The sequence below is a fragment of the Herpailurus yagouaroundi genome, unplaced genomic scaffold (genome assembly GCF_014898765.1).
Source record: "Herpailurus yagouaroundi ecotype Mexico unplaced genomic scaffold, PumYag 160, whole genome shotgun sequence".
Classification (NCBI taxonomy): Eukaryota; Metazoa; Chordata; class Mammalia; order Carnivora; family Felidae; genus Herpailurus; species Herpailurus yagouaroundi.
Genome location: NW_024412401.1, coordinates 30,224,508 through 30,232,799, shown reverse-complemented (window position 1 = coordinate 30,232,799; position 8,292 = coordinate 30,224,508).

Sequence of the window (8,292 nt, the reverse complement as noted above, 5' to 3'; positions counted from 1 at the left end):
GCCACATCCCACGGCGGCGGCGGCGGCTGCGCGGCTCCTGCTCCGCTCCTGCTGCTGCAGCTGCTCCCCAGTGGAAAGGGGCGGGCGGCGGCGGCGGCGCCTCCCCCTGTCCCCCGCCTCCCGCCTCCCGCCTCCCGCGCCCAGTCCCTCTCCCGCTCCCTCTCCCGGGCCGCCGCCTCCTCAGCGCCGCGCGCGTCTCCCATCAGACTCCCCGCCCCCAGTGCAGCGCCGAGCCGGCAGCCGGGCGGCGGCGGCCAAAACGAGGCCGGGCCCTTCGGCCCGAGTCGGAGCCTGCGCAGTGCCGAGCCTATTTAGCGGTGGCACCGAGGCACAGCGCTGCCTCGGAACGAGAGGTCGCTCGGGGTTGAGGCTCGCAGGGGCTGAGGCAGGCTCGTCGCTGAAATGGGGCCGGATTGCTTCCGGACGTGGGAGGCACGGGCGAGGCATGAGGAGTTGCTCGCTGTCCCCACTGGACGCGCCACCCGAAGACCGTAAAGGCATCTCATTGCCCCCACGGTTGCTTTTTAGCCAGAGGAAAGTGTACACAATAAACCTTCCCAGGAGAAGGAGTGAGTGATAGAAAACGGCAGAAACAAGCATCTGTTGCTACTGGCCCCATTTTGCTGATGAAACTGAACCTTGAAGGAAACAGCCTAATGAAATGCACCCCGAGTCGAAATTTTTATGAAGAGCCCAAAATAGGAAAAAGGCAACAAGTTCGCCAGGTCTCTCAGTACATAGCCATATTGGATCTGAACTAAACTTTCTCACACAGGATAGTCCACAAAAAACAATAAACGCGTATTAAGTCATTCATATTAAAAATATTTACTGAGGACATAATAAGTTCCAGTCACTTACAGACACTGGGAATAAAGATAGTTTCTGCTCTCTTACAAGTCCCTGTGGCTAAATTAATACACTGTAGGGTAGCACCAAGTTAGAGTAGGCGTGGTCACTACCTTTAAGAAATTTACAACCCTGAGAGTCCTTGGGAAATAGTGTCAGATGAGAACGAACAGTTAAAAGCTGGTGGTAATAAGGGTACCTGGCAGGCTCAGTCAGTAGAACATGCAACTCTTGATCTTAGGGTCTTTTGAGTTCAAGTCCCAGGTTGTGTGTAGAGTTCACTCAAAAAAAAAAAAAAAAAAAAAAAAAGGTCAAAAGAGGCAAGTGAAAATGTGGCAGGAATAAAACGTAAAGATCAGGTTTAATATTAAGAAAACCAAGTACCAGATGCCTTTTACATGTTTCATTTCATCCTCACAGACAGAATCAGAAAATAAAAAAAAAAGTTGATTTGCAAAGATGTACAGGAATGAGACTCTAGAAGGCCTGGCACGAATGAGAGACAGCAAATTTGAGAGATTACTCGAAGTCTAAGGGGAAAGAAACAGCACAGAAGTAAGCTGACCTTATGTGCATTGAAAGCAACGGAAAGTCAAAATAGGAACCTGGACACAGCTAAAGAAAAGGCCAGAGAAGAATTTCTGGTTGGTGTATTCCAATACTATTTCCTAGGTCTGTGACCGTGGATGAATCACCTTTCTAAACCTCTCTAATCTTCTGTGAAATGTTGATGATAAGATGACCAGGAAGTGTTGTTATCTAGATTAGATAAGAAACAGCTAGAAAGTGGAGCCACACTCAACAAGTACTGCTTGAGATCATCAAACACTTCCTTGACATTCTACCTTTGTTCTCTACCAATTTGATCAGAGGGTGCACCTTACTACCAGGCTGGTGAATCCTAAGTGTGTTACCAGTAACCATCAGGCCATTATATAGAAGTAGAAAAAATAAAACTTTAAAGGCACTAGTCCCAATTCTGATTATAAACTTCGCAATTAGATTGTAAACTCCCTGAGAACAAGGGAAAGGATTTTCTCTTTTGTATTTCCCTCAGCTCTCTCAAATGTTTGTTGAATTATTCAATGCAGCCAGGAATAAAAAACCTTCCCTTGAGATTTTCCCTCAAAGCCTCAGAGTACATCTTGTTTTTAACTGAGGGAGGAGGCTGAAAGTAAAATTACAGTCTTAAACAAGAAGCCATCTGTCTTCCTTCTTTATAATCAAGGAAAGGGGAGTTGTTTCTCTTAGCAGAGTCAATATGGGAGCATTTCTCTCAGATTATAAAAATCTTTTTGGCTAGTGTAGTTATTCCATGTAGTAGCTAGTGCTTATTTTGTAATTAGAGCTGCAGAACAGATAAATACGTAACAGACCATGGCAGTGCTTCAGAAAAAAATGTATTTCACTTTCTTGGAGGTCTCTTTCCTAGATATGGATGATGGGTGAATATAATTGAAAGGGAGTACATTCCATTGTGCCTGACTGATATGAACTCATTTTCCCTTTAAGGGTTAATGGAACTAGGAGTTCTAGGGTTCTGCAAGGTGCTTTGTAAACATACTAATTATGTATGTATGCACCATATATGCATATGAATGTGATGTTTTGAAATTATACCTCGTCGTTAGCATAAGAGAAACTAACGGCTCCTGAATTGATATTCTGTACCTTCTAAGGAGAATCTCTTTCCCATCGCCTTCACCCCTAAAGAAGCCCCATAAAAGGAATGATTTAGAGGGGGGCAAATTGCTGTTCCTTTTCACTTTCTCATAAACAAGCACGTTCAGCATTCAATGAAATTAAGCTACAGAAAATTCAGAAATCGCGAAAGGTCTTTTTTTTTCTTGCCAGTGATCAAGGTACTGATCTCACCGCCATGAGGTGTCATCAAGGCAAGCCACTTGGGAAGGAGTTAGTTTGTTTTTCTTTTGGGAAGAGCAGAGTTGTTTTGTTTTTTTTTTTCAACTTATGTAAGAACAGCATCTGCACTAACCAGGATAAAATTATAAGGTCTATCAATCTTGGTGCTGCAGGGTAAAAGCAGATCACTAGCTGAGCCAGCCAGAAATGCTTCCCAGTGGTCTAGTATTGCATAATTGGCCCTGTGAATTCCAGGGTTTCCAGTTTCAGATGGAGGGCTTGGTGCTGGTCACTCACAGAAGGAGAACACTGAACTAATGGTCTTTCCAAAGATTTTAATAATGCCTGACTCATTGTTCACATGATTACAGGTTTGGGGGTAACAAATATAAACGCATCGATATATGTGTATGCCTATAAACTGCTCAGAATCGTCCTCTAATTTAAAAAAGGGGCGGGGCGCATTTGGTGCTTTTGGCTGTGTTATTTACATTTTAGCACCTACTGTGTTCACAGCCATATCCCACAAGAGCACATTTGCTTCAGCGGAGCCCCAGCCTCCAGATCTGCCTCACAACCTCCTCCTGAAAGCACGGGCATATCACCCCTGGGAAATACTCCAGAAGCAAAAACTAATTGTAACCAAGGGCTGTAACTGTTCATTCATTACCAGAAAGGCAAGAGCAAGTCTCTATTTGGGAAGATGGAAACGTATCTCAACCTCCCAGTTAAGCCTTGAAGTTAGAAATCCCTGAAAAGAGCTTCCCTGAACTCAGGCGTGTGACAGAAAAAGACAACGTTGTTCCCAGCAAGACTCTGACAATTATAAATCCTTAGTCCTGCAACTTTTTTCTACCCATACTTGTAAGTTAATGTCTCTCCAGTGTTAATAACTCTGTCTTTTATTTACGGTTTCAATTGGATTTGCGTTGCGATATCAGACACTTTATAAGTTCTCTAAAAACACTTGCTGTGAACTGGCATTTGGAGGGAGGGGTAGCATTTCCCCTATCACTTTTCTGGATGACATTTTAAAAAATCTGTAGTTATTCATTTATTCAATAATTTTTTAATTGAGTCCTTCTTATGAGCTTAGTGTGTTTGATTAAATATCATTATGCAAACATCAGTCCTTGGGGATTTGAGCTGTTGCCAACATACAACTAGTGTTGGCTTTTATTTTGAGGTGGTGGGTGAGGAAGGAGGGAAAGGGAGACAGGATTATGAGTATTCATGTGAGAAGGAAAGGGGCAACTTGTAAAGGAAGGAAAGTCATTTATTTAACAACATAGTTCTTGAGCCACTATAATGAGCCAGACACCTAGCTAGATGCCAGGGATTCAAAGATAAATGAGGTACATTTCTTGCCCTTAAGTTGTTTACATTTTAGTGAGGTGGAAAAGACATTTAAAGCAAGAATTAGAGTATAGATTAAATGTAATGAGAGGAATGAGTCCACATGCTATATAAGCTCAGAGAAGCCCACAGAAATGGATTTATTTTGTTCATTAAAAATGCTGCATTATGTTTTTTGCCCCTGTTAACCCTTATTCTTATCTCCACTGGACAAGTTCCTACCGTGTACCAAAAGCCTAGAAAAGAGCTTGGTATCCAGGAATATGTCACAAATATTTCTTCAATGAATAACTGAATTTTGTCAGTGGGCTCCTAGAAATTTACATTTGCAAATGTCTAGAATGTCTCAAAAAGAAATATCTGAAATAGTATGTGATTTTTTTTTTGTTTGGCTTTTTTTTTTCTGTGAAACATCTGGAATAAAATATATTTATTTGTATCATACTGAAAGTATAGATGGCTTTTCTTTGAAGATATTCTAGCCTAACACCTTGGCAAAACACAGATAGGATTAACTACATAAACCTTTTTAAATTTTTTTTTCAACATTTATTTATTTTGGGGACAGAGAGAGACAGAGCATGAACGGGGGGGAGGGGCAGAGAGAGAGGGAGACACAGAATCGGAAACAGGCTCCAGGCTCCGAGCCATCAGCCCAGAGCCTGACGCGGGGCTCGAACTCACGGACCGCGAGATCGTGACCTGGCTGAAGTCGGACGCTTAACCGACTGCGCCACCCAGGCGCCCCCGTAAACCTTTTTAAACTCTCAGATGCAAAATTTAACATAAATAGGATCACCTGGTTGACTCAGTCCTTAAGCATCTGACTCTTGATTTGCACTCAGGTCATGATCTCACGGTTTGTGGGGTCCAGTCCCGCATCCCTCTCCGCTGTCAGGGGAGCCTGCTTGGGATTCTCTCCATCTCTCTCTGCCCCTCCCTGGCTCCCAGGCTCTCTCTCTCTCAAAATAAATAAATAAATTTTGTTAAAAAATTACCGTAAATGAACCCAACTGACAAACAGATAAACGATCCTTGCAAAGGGATATATAAAAGGTTTACTGCGATGGCACGAATGTCAGTGTCCCCCGAAATTCATGTGTGGGAATCCTAACCCCCAAAGATGATAGTTTTAGAAGGTGGGCCTTTGGGAGGTACTTGGGTGGTGAGAATAGAGCCCTCATGAATGGGATTAGTGATTTATAAAGATTCCAGAGAGACCCCCAGTCCCTTCCCCCATGTGAGGACACAGCAAGAAGTTGGCAGTGTGCAACCCAGAAGAGGGCCTTCACCAGAACTCCAGGTAGTACCCTGATCTTGGACGTGCAATTTCTAGAACTGTGAGGAATTAATTTCTGTTGTCTATAAGACACCCAGTCTATGGAATTTTGTTATAGCAGCCTGAACAGACTACCATATTTACTATTGATAACACCTGAAAGTCTCCTATTGAAAAAAGTAAAAAAACAAAACAAAACAAGAAAACCAAAAGCACCCAGTAGAGAAAGAGGCAAAGGACATAGCAGACAAAATCCACAGCGAAAGAAATACAAGGACTCATAAAATGTGAAATGCTGCTCAACTTCACTAATAATAAAACTGTAAGTTAAAAAATTAGGAGCTATCATTCTTCACCTAACAAACTGGCAAAGATTTAAAAGCTTGATAATATTCAGTGTCAGAGAAAGTCATAGTGTTCTCATATACTATTGATGGGGATATAGTTACCTCTTTCTGGAGTGGAATTTAAGAATTCATATATTGAAAAGATGCATTCCTTTTAGCTCAGCCATTTATTGTCCAGGAACATATCCAACAATAATACAGTCTTGTTTACAATAAGGAGAAATTGGAAAGACCTAAATTTCTATAAATAGAATGTTAAATAATTGGTTAAATAATAGGAAGTACTTTACAGCTATTAAAAAGTATGAGATAGATCAGTATTCGCTGACATGGGAAGATAACTACAAAAGGTTTACAAAACAGCATTATGGTGGAATCCTGTTTATGCAAATAGTGTGTGTGTGTGTGTGTGTGTGTGTGTGTGTGTGTGTTTGTAGAAAAGGCTATAAAAAAGGCATATCACTCTGTTAGAGCAGTTACCTTAGGAGAGGAAATGGGGGTAAACTGGGATGAGGTAGAGTAAGACAGGAGGGAGACACTTTCTGAGTTATAGACTTCTGCATCGTGGTTTTGAGAAAGCAGGTCCTGTTTTTTAAACTATGCTAAAATATTTTTATAAAATGGCTGTGGGGGCAAGTGGTCCTCCCAGATGACCTTTTAATCATGGAGAAATTATGCAAACTGTCCAGAGTACAGAGAAAGAACAGATCACTATTGAAAGCCATGATTAAGAAAGGGTTCTTGGGGCAAGTGGCGTTCAGCTGGTCCTTGAACAACAGGTAGATTTTCAGTAAGTGAAGATAGGAAAGAAAAAGAGATTTCTTGACATAAAATAATTGAAGGAAAAGTCAGGTTTAGGAATGAATAAGATCTGGAGGAAGGGGGGCTTTACAGTTAAGCTTCTGATTCTTGGTTTCAGCTCAAGTCACGATCTCAGGGTTCATGAGTTTGAGCCCTGCCCTCGCTCTCTGCCCTTCCCCCACTCTTGTTTGCTCTCTCAAAATAAATAAATAAATAAACTTAAAAAAAAAAAGATCTGTTGGGTGTTCCAGTTATATTGCTGCATCACAAAACAGACTTAACACAACAATTACTTATTACCACCTCTCACAGTTCTGGACCTTCTCACCTGGGGGCTCTCATGTGGTTGCAATCATGCAATGGATGGGGCAGGGGTCATCTCAAAGTTTCCTCGTTCACCTGCCTGGTAGCTAATGCTGGCTGTTGGCTGCGAGCCAGAATACTTACATGGAACCTTGTTGTGTGACCTGGGCTTCCTCACAGCATGGTGGCTGGGTTCCAAGCGTGAGCATCCCAAGAGGACCAGGCTAACACTGCGTTACATTACCTTTTGTGACCTAGCCTCAGAAAGCATGGAACATGGTTGTTGCTATAGTCACAGGCCCATTCAGACCAGGGAAGGAATGATGGATGCCACCACCACTCAACCCCCAACTGAAGAAATATCAATGTGACATTGAGCATGTGGGATGGGAGATCTTGCTATGAACTCTCCAGTTTGCCATAGTTCCTAGCACTCTCTAAAGTCTCTCCTGGCAGGAGCCAGCTTCTCCCACCTGCACTACCCCCTGGCATCCATTAACCTTGGAGTTTGCACCTCATACAGACAAGAGGATCTGAGGATTTGGAACAAAGAGGTAATAGAGCTTTTTTGCTTTAAAAAAGATCACTGTGGTGGTACCTTGTGGGGAGGTCTAGAGGAAGGAGAGATTACATAATAAAAACAGTAGGTGCTAAAGCTGTTGCCCCTAGTCATCAACTGCTCTGCTCCAATTCAGCAAAATGATGCCTAAGTATGATTGATGGGAGTCCTCCATATTCTTACCAAAGCATTCAGTCTTCAGGATGCTCTCAATGGGCCTCAATTCTTGTAGAACCAGATGCTCCTATGCCTGGCAGGAAATTACTAGGCCATGGGAAGTAATTGAACTTTTTGAGATACCAAGGTACCACTTCAGGGATACTAAGTGATATTTCTCCAACTGAGCAAAGGACATAGACTGCCCGGGAAGCAAGCCATCTCTTGACCAGCTTCCTCCCTTCCCAAATGTTCCAATAGCTGGCCTCCTAGTGTGGTGCTACAGAACAAAATGAAGGAAAAGGGGTGGGCAGAGACTGCAAGGTTTGGCTGGACTGGCCCTTTGAAGCTTAGCTACAGTCATCCCCTGCTTCCCTCAAGTCCTATTAAGAGATTTGTGTTAGGCAATGAAAATTGTAGCATTAGCCTGGTTTTTAATGTCCCCCCCCCAACTATTATTATTTTATTGGACAAACTGTCAAAATCCACCTGTTCTTTTTCTCAGAGCTCCTTTCTTCCTTCCTCATTGGCACTAGACAGAGTCATTTTCCTTAATACTATGTAATTTAGAAGAGGCTGTGTCAATTGCATAAAATATTTCTAATCTCCATAATTAAGATGCTGCTGGTCTGACAGCTTTGCTCTCTTACTCCCCCTCAGCTAGTTGCAGGGATATAGAAAGACATTTGAAAAGAGTACTAAAGCAAAAATGACATGCTGTTCCCCTCCCGAAGGGCCTTCTCATGACTATCTCCAGCTTCCCTAGACTCCTTCCTAGA